The sequence below is a fragment of the Benincasa hispida genome, chromosome 9, assembly GCF_027475165.1.
Source record: "Benincasa hispida cultivar pf3 chromosome 9, pf3_genome.v1.1, whole genome shotgun sequence".
Lineage (NCBI taxonomy): Eukaryota > Viridiplantae > Streptophyta > Magnoliopsida > Cucurbitales > Cucurbitaceae > Benincasa > Benincasa hispida.
This window is the reverse complement of record NC_143486.1, coordinates 6,090,721-6,098,963: the sequence shown is the minus strand read 5'-3', so window position 1 is coordinate 6,098,963 and position 8,243 is coordinate 6,090,721.

The following is an 8,243-nucleotide window of genomic DNA, read 5'->3' as shown; positions in this document are numbered from 1 at the left end:
TATGCTTTTATTACACACTGGATTCTGACTCTACCTCCATTGAGGCTCAATAACTACAAATCAGACATAAAACATCATGCTCTTAACTTATCTCAGTGAAAATCAGAGAACCCTTAAACATATTCAAAATATTTCATTTAAATTCTCATTAAAACCAGAGAATATTTCTTACACAGGTTCCACAAAAACCAAAAATATCATTTAAGTAAAACATCTCAATTAAAACAAGAGATTTCATGCATAAATCTTTAATACTTAAACCATAGATTATTCATATATAGTTTCCATTTTAACCAGGAAAAATCATATTAAAACACCTCAATAAGACCAAAGGTTAAGATCATAGATTTCCACTCAAGTCCATAAAAAATGCTTAGTCTTTTAGAAAACTGTCATCCATCAGCTTCATCTTTTTGACTGATGAAGCTTATGAAGACCATACTCATAAAACATTCGCATTAAAATATGAGAATAGCATAACATAATATCTTAGTAACTCCAAAGATTAAACTCATTTAGTCTTATAAAACCATAAAAACATACTTTAATCTAGTAACAAACTGGCTATCATCAGCTTCCTCTCCTTAACGGATGATAACTAAATTTATTAAACTTTTTCATAAAATTGGAAAACATACTTGACCTGTGTCCTATCTTATCCCATTCCCATGTGTACATGTAAACAATTCCCAGCTAGATATATTAGAGTACGTTGACATTTTCATCATACATTACTTATTAATTCCTCTTTTGAGATCATAGATAAATCATACATAAAAGTCATTAAAAATGCTTTGGAATTACAACATACATATTAAAAAATCCTTTTAGGAGATTTGAAATTTTATCGAGTACACACATGTGTAATTTAACACACACCGCACATACACACATCAAATCATTTAAAAGATAAAGCTATATTCGAAATTTTAATGGTTATTAGTATCACAAGTAATTTAGTCCTAAAATTTTCTAGTCTATATCTATTTAGCCTTTAAACGTTAAAAAATATTTATTAGATCTTAATTTTTCAATTTTGTACTTAATAAATCTCTTAATTTTCAAATTTTTGTCTCGTAGTAGATATTTTAAAGTGGAGAAACCTATAAGACACGAAATAGATTGTTCAAGAATTTATTAACCATTCTTTAAAACTTAAAAGAACAAATAAACACAAAATTAAAAAATTTATGAACTAAACTTGAGATTTAAATTTTCTTCTACTTTTTTAAGTTCCAAAAGAATATCTATTTAAAGATATTTTAAAAGTCCATTGACTATCTTTCACAAAACAAATTTGATCACTAATTTTAACAAGTGCCCCCTTAGATCTGCTTCTGCATTACCTTTTTCTTTCCCAGTCTCCTCACATGCAGTCTAATTAATTTTTTAAAATAATAAAATAAATAAATAAATGCCGTTCCATTTATCTCAAATAAATAAATAGTGTTATCTCAAAATAATAAAAAATAATCATAAAAAAATAAATAAAATAGTGCCTAACTCTCTCTCTTTTGAAAAACTGATTAAATTAGAACTAGTGGTCTCTTTAATCCGTTTTTAAAAAAGTTGTATCCAGTCAATTATTAAACTTTAAAAGTCTTTAATATAAATTTAAAATTTCTTTTTCGAACTTCTCATTAAACCCCTAAACGTCCAAGTTTATGACTAATATATCCATTGAATTTATTTTAAATACATTAGATATGTCAAATACCTATTAAAAAAATCCAAAGTCGAAATATTCCTATGCCACTTTTAAAGTTTAAGCTCTTTTAGACACAAAATTGTAAATTTAGATATTTATTAAATAACCATCGTAAAAAATAATAAAATACAAATTTAAAAGTTTAGAAACTAAATCTCCTTTGAAAACTATCTGGGTTCTGTTTTTTAAAATTAAGCTAATTAATGTTACTTCCACCTATTGATTTCTTTTTTATTACATATTTTTTAATGGTGTTTTCAAAAATCAAGTAAAGTATTAAAATCTGAAAATTTAGGCCCATTTGGTAATAATCTAGTTTTTGGTTTTTGGTTTTTGAAAATTAAGTCTGTTTCCTTCTCATTTGATCTTACAATGGTTTGTATCTTTATCAAGTACAATGGTTGAATTCTTAGTCAAACTTAAAAAACAAAAATAAGTTTTTAAAAGCTATTTTTTAGGCCTTGTTTAGTAATCATTTGATTTTTTTTTAAATTTTTGTTTTTGAAAATTAAGCCTATTTTATCTACATTTCTTATCATGATTTACATCTTTCTTAAGTACAATTGTTGATTTCTTAGTCAAATTCAAAAAAACAAAAACAACTTTTTAAAAACATTTTTTTTTTATTTCTCAAAATTTGGCTTGATTTTTTAAATAATTAGCGAAAAGTAGATAACAAAGGAAGAAATTTGGAAGTGAAAGTATGTCAATAGACTAAATTTTTACAACTATTTTAATTTTTTTAAAGAAACACTTTAATTCATAGGTAACTGACGAAAATAAATTTTGAAAAACTATTTTGTTTAGTTTTTCAAAATTTAGGTCCGATTTTGAAAACATCCTAAGAAATAGTTATCACAATAAAGAAACTCATTTTATAACTTGATTGTTGGTTTTTTTTTTTTTTTTTTTTTAAAAACCCACAAAATTTATAAACAATAAAATTTTTTTTCTAGGACTCATAAAGAAGACCTTAATTAAGGAGAAAAGGTAATATTAATATTGTTTTGGTAGCAAATAATTTTAATAGAGATCTTGACCTGTTATACTTATTCTTCACTGAAGCCTTAATTAGTCAACCTACTCAGTCAATTTCATTTATTTATAAATATTATTAATAAAGAAAAAGAAGAAGACAGGAAAAAATAAAAATAAAAATAAAAATTGAAGGCCGGCGTTGAATGAGTGGTAAGATGCGTACTGAGTCAAATGTCCAAATCATTGGGTAATGGTTTATGATTATTATTATGATTATTATTATTATTATTATATAAATAATGGGGTTGGTAAATGCAAAATAATAGCACCAATGTGAAGGAAAACGAGGGGTAAGATTAAATACGCGGGAGGAATATCAATTTTTAATGTTTTATTTGTGAATTAGAATAATAACACAGTTTATTAATTAATAATTTTTGAATCACGAAAATACTCGTAGATTAAAAATTGATTAAACGAAAAATAAACATTCAAAACGTTGAAAGAAAATATTTTACTTTGTATCCAAAATTCTTAGATTCACGTTTTTTTTTTTTAAAATGCATAATCAACTACAAATAGTTTGTTCTTTTTTTCCTAAAAATATTCAAACCATTATAAAATATAAAGGAAAATTTCAAAAATAGAAAAATAAAAATAGAAAAATAAAGAAAATTATTTACCTAAAATAGCAAAATTTTAATATTCGAGGCTGATAGAAGTCTATTGGTGATAGAAACTAATAAAAGTCTGTCATTGATACTATGTGATAGATGCAGATAGAAATCTATAAATGTCTATTAATATATATATATATATATATTTACTATTTCTATAAGTAGTTTTAGATTTTTTTTGAAAATTTCGCAAATGTAAATTTGCAATCACTATAGTTAAACCTTCTACGAGATTGACACTAAGCTGTGAATGAAAATCTAATGATAAATTGATAACACAACAAAGAAAAAAACTATGAATTGTCCAATAAAAAAACTGAATGAATCTATCATTCACAAGAAATCTTTTACTTGTGAATACAAAACATACAAAATGAGATTTTGGAAACTCGCTATTCTGATCATTCATCCCAATCAAATGATTTTTATTTTTTGGGAAAAGTGAAGTGTAGAAAGAGAGATCAAAACGTAGAGAAGAAGAAAATGATTTGTGGGAAGAAACTTTTGAGTTGTTAAATAAAGGATAAACATGAAGAGCACAAGTTAAAAAAATGCACCAAATGGAAAGAGATGGTGGTAGATATCTCATGATAGGAATTTTGACAATAAAGGTGTTAAATCAACAAGCATTTGAATGGAATCATAATACTTTTTCCATTTTTTTTCCTTTTGTGAGTGAATGTTAAAATACACAAACACTGTAGTTAAAAAGGGTCTCCAAATAAAAATTTATGAGCATGTTTGAGGTTGATTTCTAAAATAAGTGTTTTGAGCTAAATTATTTAATTACTAATTAGTGTTTGTTTTCAAATATAGTGTTCCCCTTGTGATTTGAGTCTAAATGTGCTCTGAGTGGAGATGAAGAATGGTAATGAGTGGATAAGATGAGTGGAGATGGATGATGAATTAACTTCTCTCTAAGTAAGAAAAGTAGGCGATGCGTCGGAGTGGATGTAAGTACACCTTGTGAAATGCTTACAAGCTTTCCTAAATTAGATCCAAGTATAAATACTAACTTAGGTTTCCTGGTAAGTCCAAGGTCGAATGCAGGGATTCTAGAGTAGTTTAACGCAGATTCTGTTTTCAATCTAATGCAAAGTGTTCCTAAATTTGCTTAAGTGTAGATTATGTACACTAACCTAAATGCATGCATACGAGAAGAAGTAGAAGTTCAGAGGGAAAAAAAGGAGAAATTATGGATAAATGGTTCTAAGTACTGATGATATGCGTGATCCCAAGTGGGAGTAACAAGCTTGTGAGTATAGTGAAAGTGAGATGAAAATTGTATGGATGTTGGTTTACAAACTAAGTGTTCGTGTTATGCATTGGTGTTTTTGTTCCTTAGTTTAGATTTACTTCAACATTTCTCAATGTGAATGCCACATGTATTCCTATCTCTAGGGTGCATGCATTGATTACAAAGAACAGAATAAAGACGCAAGTAACTTTATCTCTAAACCTACTATGCGCTCTGACTTGATGCGTTTGTACTACAATTAAATGCCTCTCTTTATCTCTAGGGTGCATAACTTGATGCAACAATTAAATGCCTATCTCGAGTGGATTAACTACTTGGTAACTTCAATCAACTGATCAAGATGATTGACACATGGAATTCAAACATTCATTAAGTCAGAAAACTAGCAAACACAAGAAGATTTGAACGTAAACAAATAGATAAATGGTGAATGATCAATGATTGAAATAAAGATAGCAAATGTTTGTACAACAATTTCAGCTTAACAGAATGAAATGAGAGATGGAAATGAGATGTAAAACGAAAAAGTGAAGTCGTAGAGTCCAATTCTTGTTCTCTTTGGCTCGATTTTACTGCTTGTTCAACCAACTTGGTGAAGAACGTGATGAAGACTCCTCTTTTGAGCTTTATCTCCAACAGCTCTTTTTGATCAACGGTGAACATGGATCTTCCTTTCTATCCCGTTCTTGCAGACAATAGAATTGAGCTAAAGTACTAACTGGCTCTCTAAAATGTCTCAGTATCTATTTATGTACTAGCTAACTCTTTCTTCAGCAGCTAACTTCCTCTTTTATAGGCAACTCCAAGCAACTTGTTGACAGGACTTGCATTAAATTCCATAACTTTAGTCAACCGCCTGCCACCTCTGAGACATTCAGACGCCACCAGGAAGATGCCCATATCTGCAAGTGGTGATTTGACAGAAAAAGCATGGGCCAATGTAACCTTTCTACATCGAGCATCTTTGGATGCATAGCCCTTGCGTCAGCTTGGTCTGCAACACTTAGTGAAATTTCTTCAATTCCTACGTTGAGATGCGTTAGTGAAGCAGATTTTAACTAAAATTCTACTTTCGAATGAGTTAACGGTGTGCAAGGAATTCTATGCACTTTTCCTTAGAATGAATGTGTTTTTATCGATAAAGATCCTAATTGTTCCAACTTTTAAGAAACAATAACTTGTATTTCTACAAGTTATTACACCCACAAATTTTGAACAATGCTCGTCCTCGAGCATTCCTAAAATAATTCTTTATCATCATCTTAACGCATTGGCTACCTCTCATCATGTCTAACTTATAAATGTTTAAGGTTGGCATTTGAAAAAAAGAAATACAGGTTTAACCCTTATTTAAAGAAATATATACTTGATCTCTTATGCGGCAAGCCCTTTTGTCAAAACTCCTTTTGTTATCTAATCCAGAGCTTTTATTGTTATAAAAACTTATTCAATTACAAGTTATTATTTTAGGATTACCTATGCATCGATTTAGGTAACTTACCTTCGTTTTGGCTTACCCACATGAGTGTCATGCGAACATCCAACTATAAGCAAGTGCCTTTTACGACTTAAAGTCATATCTAAGTATTTATGCATTTAGAAATTTTTTCTTTATTGGGCTTAGATAGTGGAGTTGAGACACATTGGTCTTGGTTACTTAACTTCGTTTTGGTTTACCCCCACGGGTGTCATAAGGGCATCCAACTATAATTAAGTGCCATTTTCAATCTTAAATTCTTATCAACTAGAGCTTCCTCTTTGCGTTGATAGTGGGTTTTGCTTATTACGTCCAAAATTATTAGTGATTTTTTCCCCATTTTTTTAGTGATTAAAATAAGTTTTATAAACAAGAGGATGTATCAACTCGGACCTCCCCACCCCCAAATTTTGGAGATTAGTAAGGTCATCATTGTTGAAAGAGAACTATAAAAATGCCTTAGAATTTTTAAAAAGAAGGTTTGGGTTGAGGCTTGCATGTGTTGGAAATGAAGTATATCTTTTATTTAGAGAAGTTTTAAACTCGAGATTTTTAACGCCTAACTTGAACTTATAGGTTATCAACATTAGTCTTATCATTGAGGTATCAACGCGGAATGCAAGACAAGAAAAACAAGAAATCATAAAAGGAATTCTAAGAGACAAATGCAAAGATCATAATTGTCATGTTTCATTCATGGCTAAAGAAAAGTATATAAAATTCAAAACAAACGTAACTCATACAAAAGTCTACAAATTAAAACAGAAGACCAATACCCCCAAATTTTCTACGATGCTGGCACGTCGTCCCTGCATTTTGGTGCAGGGTCTTCATCCATGAATCTAAGTAGATTAACTAGGTGTTCTGGCAGAGGAGGAAATGTGAACATCCCCATCAAGACCTGGTTGATATACTACGCTGTGGAATTAAATTGGTATTGACTTCTTTGTGTTTGCTGGTGCAAGTAATCCCTTAGAGCCACGTTTTGGTGTTACAGTGTTTCCAGTTTCAAATGCAGCCTTCCATGGATGCGACCAATGATCTGATCTGGGCTTGGATGAATTTTTTAAGTTCATCCATATTGGCTTGAGGTATTTGGGTGGTGGTGGGGGGTAGTTGCGTTGGTTGGAAGAGGTTGGCTATCATGCATCTCCCCAACTGGGTCTTCATTGCGTTGGGCATTGCTAGTACCCAATCCAGTTGGTTCATAAACGGTTGTAGGAGGAAAAAAAGAGGAAATTATTGGTGAGCTAAAAGGGGAAGGTTGAGGGTTAAGAGTCTCACCAATTTGATCCTCATGCGTTTCATCTTGAGGCGTTGAATCGAGTGGGCATCGACAAGTGATGGCAAGGTTAAGGCATGAAGGGAAAAGTTTAGGTCCAAGATGTTAGGCTCTTCATGCTCCTACGTCAACTCAGCCTCAAATTCTTGTTCTTCTATTGAGGCTTCTTTTTTGTGTTCATTGTTAGAGACCTCGACGCGTCTCTTTTTTGTTGCGCGTTTGGAAGGCTGAGGTCTTGTTGCCTTAGGTTTTAGAGGTAGAGTCGGTTGGTTAGGCGAGCCACGAAGCAGACGCTTGATCATTTTAAAATCCATAAGACCCTCAACTTCTTCAAATTCATCCTCCAGAGGGATGCCTGTGCATTCGCACAACGCACATATGAGCCACGGGAAATAAAATTGGTTGCAATGCTTCCCCTTGACAACTTTAATTTGGTCCATAATGATTTTGCCAACATCAAGGGGGATACGCTGCATGATACAGTATATGGCCAGGATGCACTCCCTTGAGACAGTTTCATCATACGTTGTAGTCATGATCTGATTCTTGATTAGGTAGCCATAGGTTGGCGTCTGGAAGTAGGTTCGTGGAAGCCATCACCATGATTCCAGTTTGAGAGATTTTCCACGAACTCCCAGGTTTGGCCACTGTTCTTAATACATGCTTCAACTGGTTTGAAGTGGGTTGCTCAAGGATGCGATTTCCTTTTGTGTTAGGGTTATTCACGACGTTGAGCACCTGGTTGATTACTTGGGAAGAAAATCGGACCAACATATTCTCCACCAACGCCGCGTCCTTAGCTTCATCAAATTCACTTCCATAGAACATGCAGATGAGATGAGGCCAGATTTTTGTTGGACCTA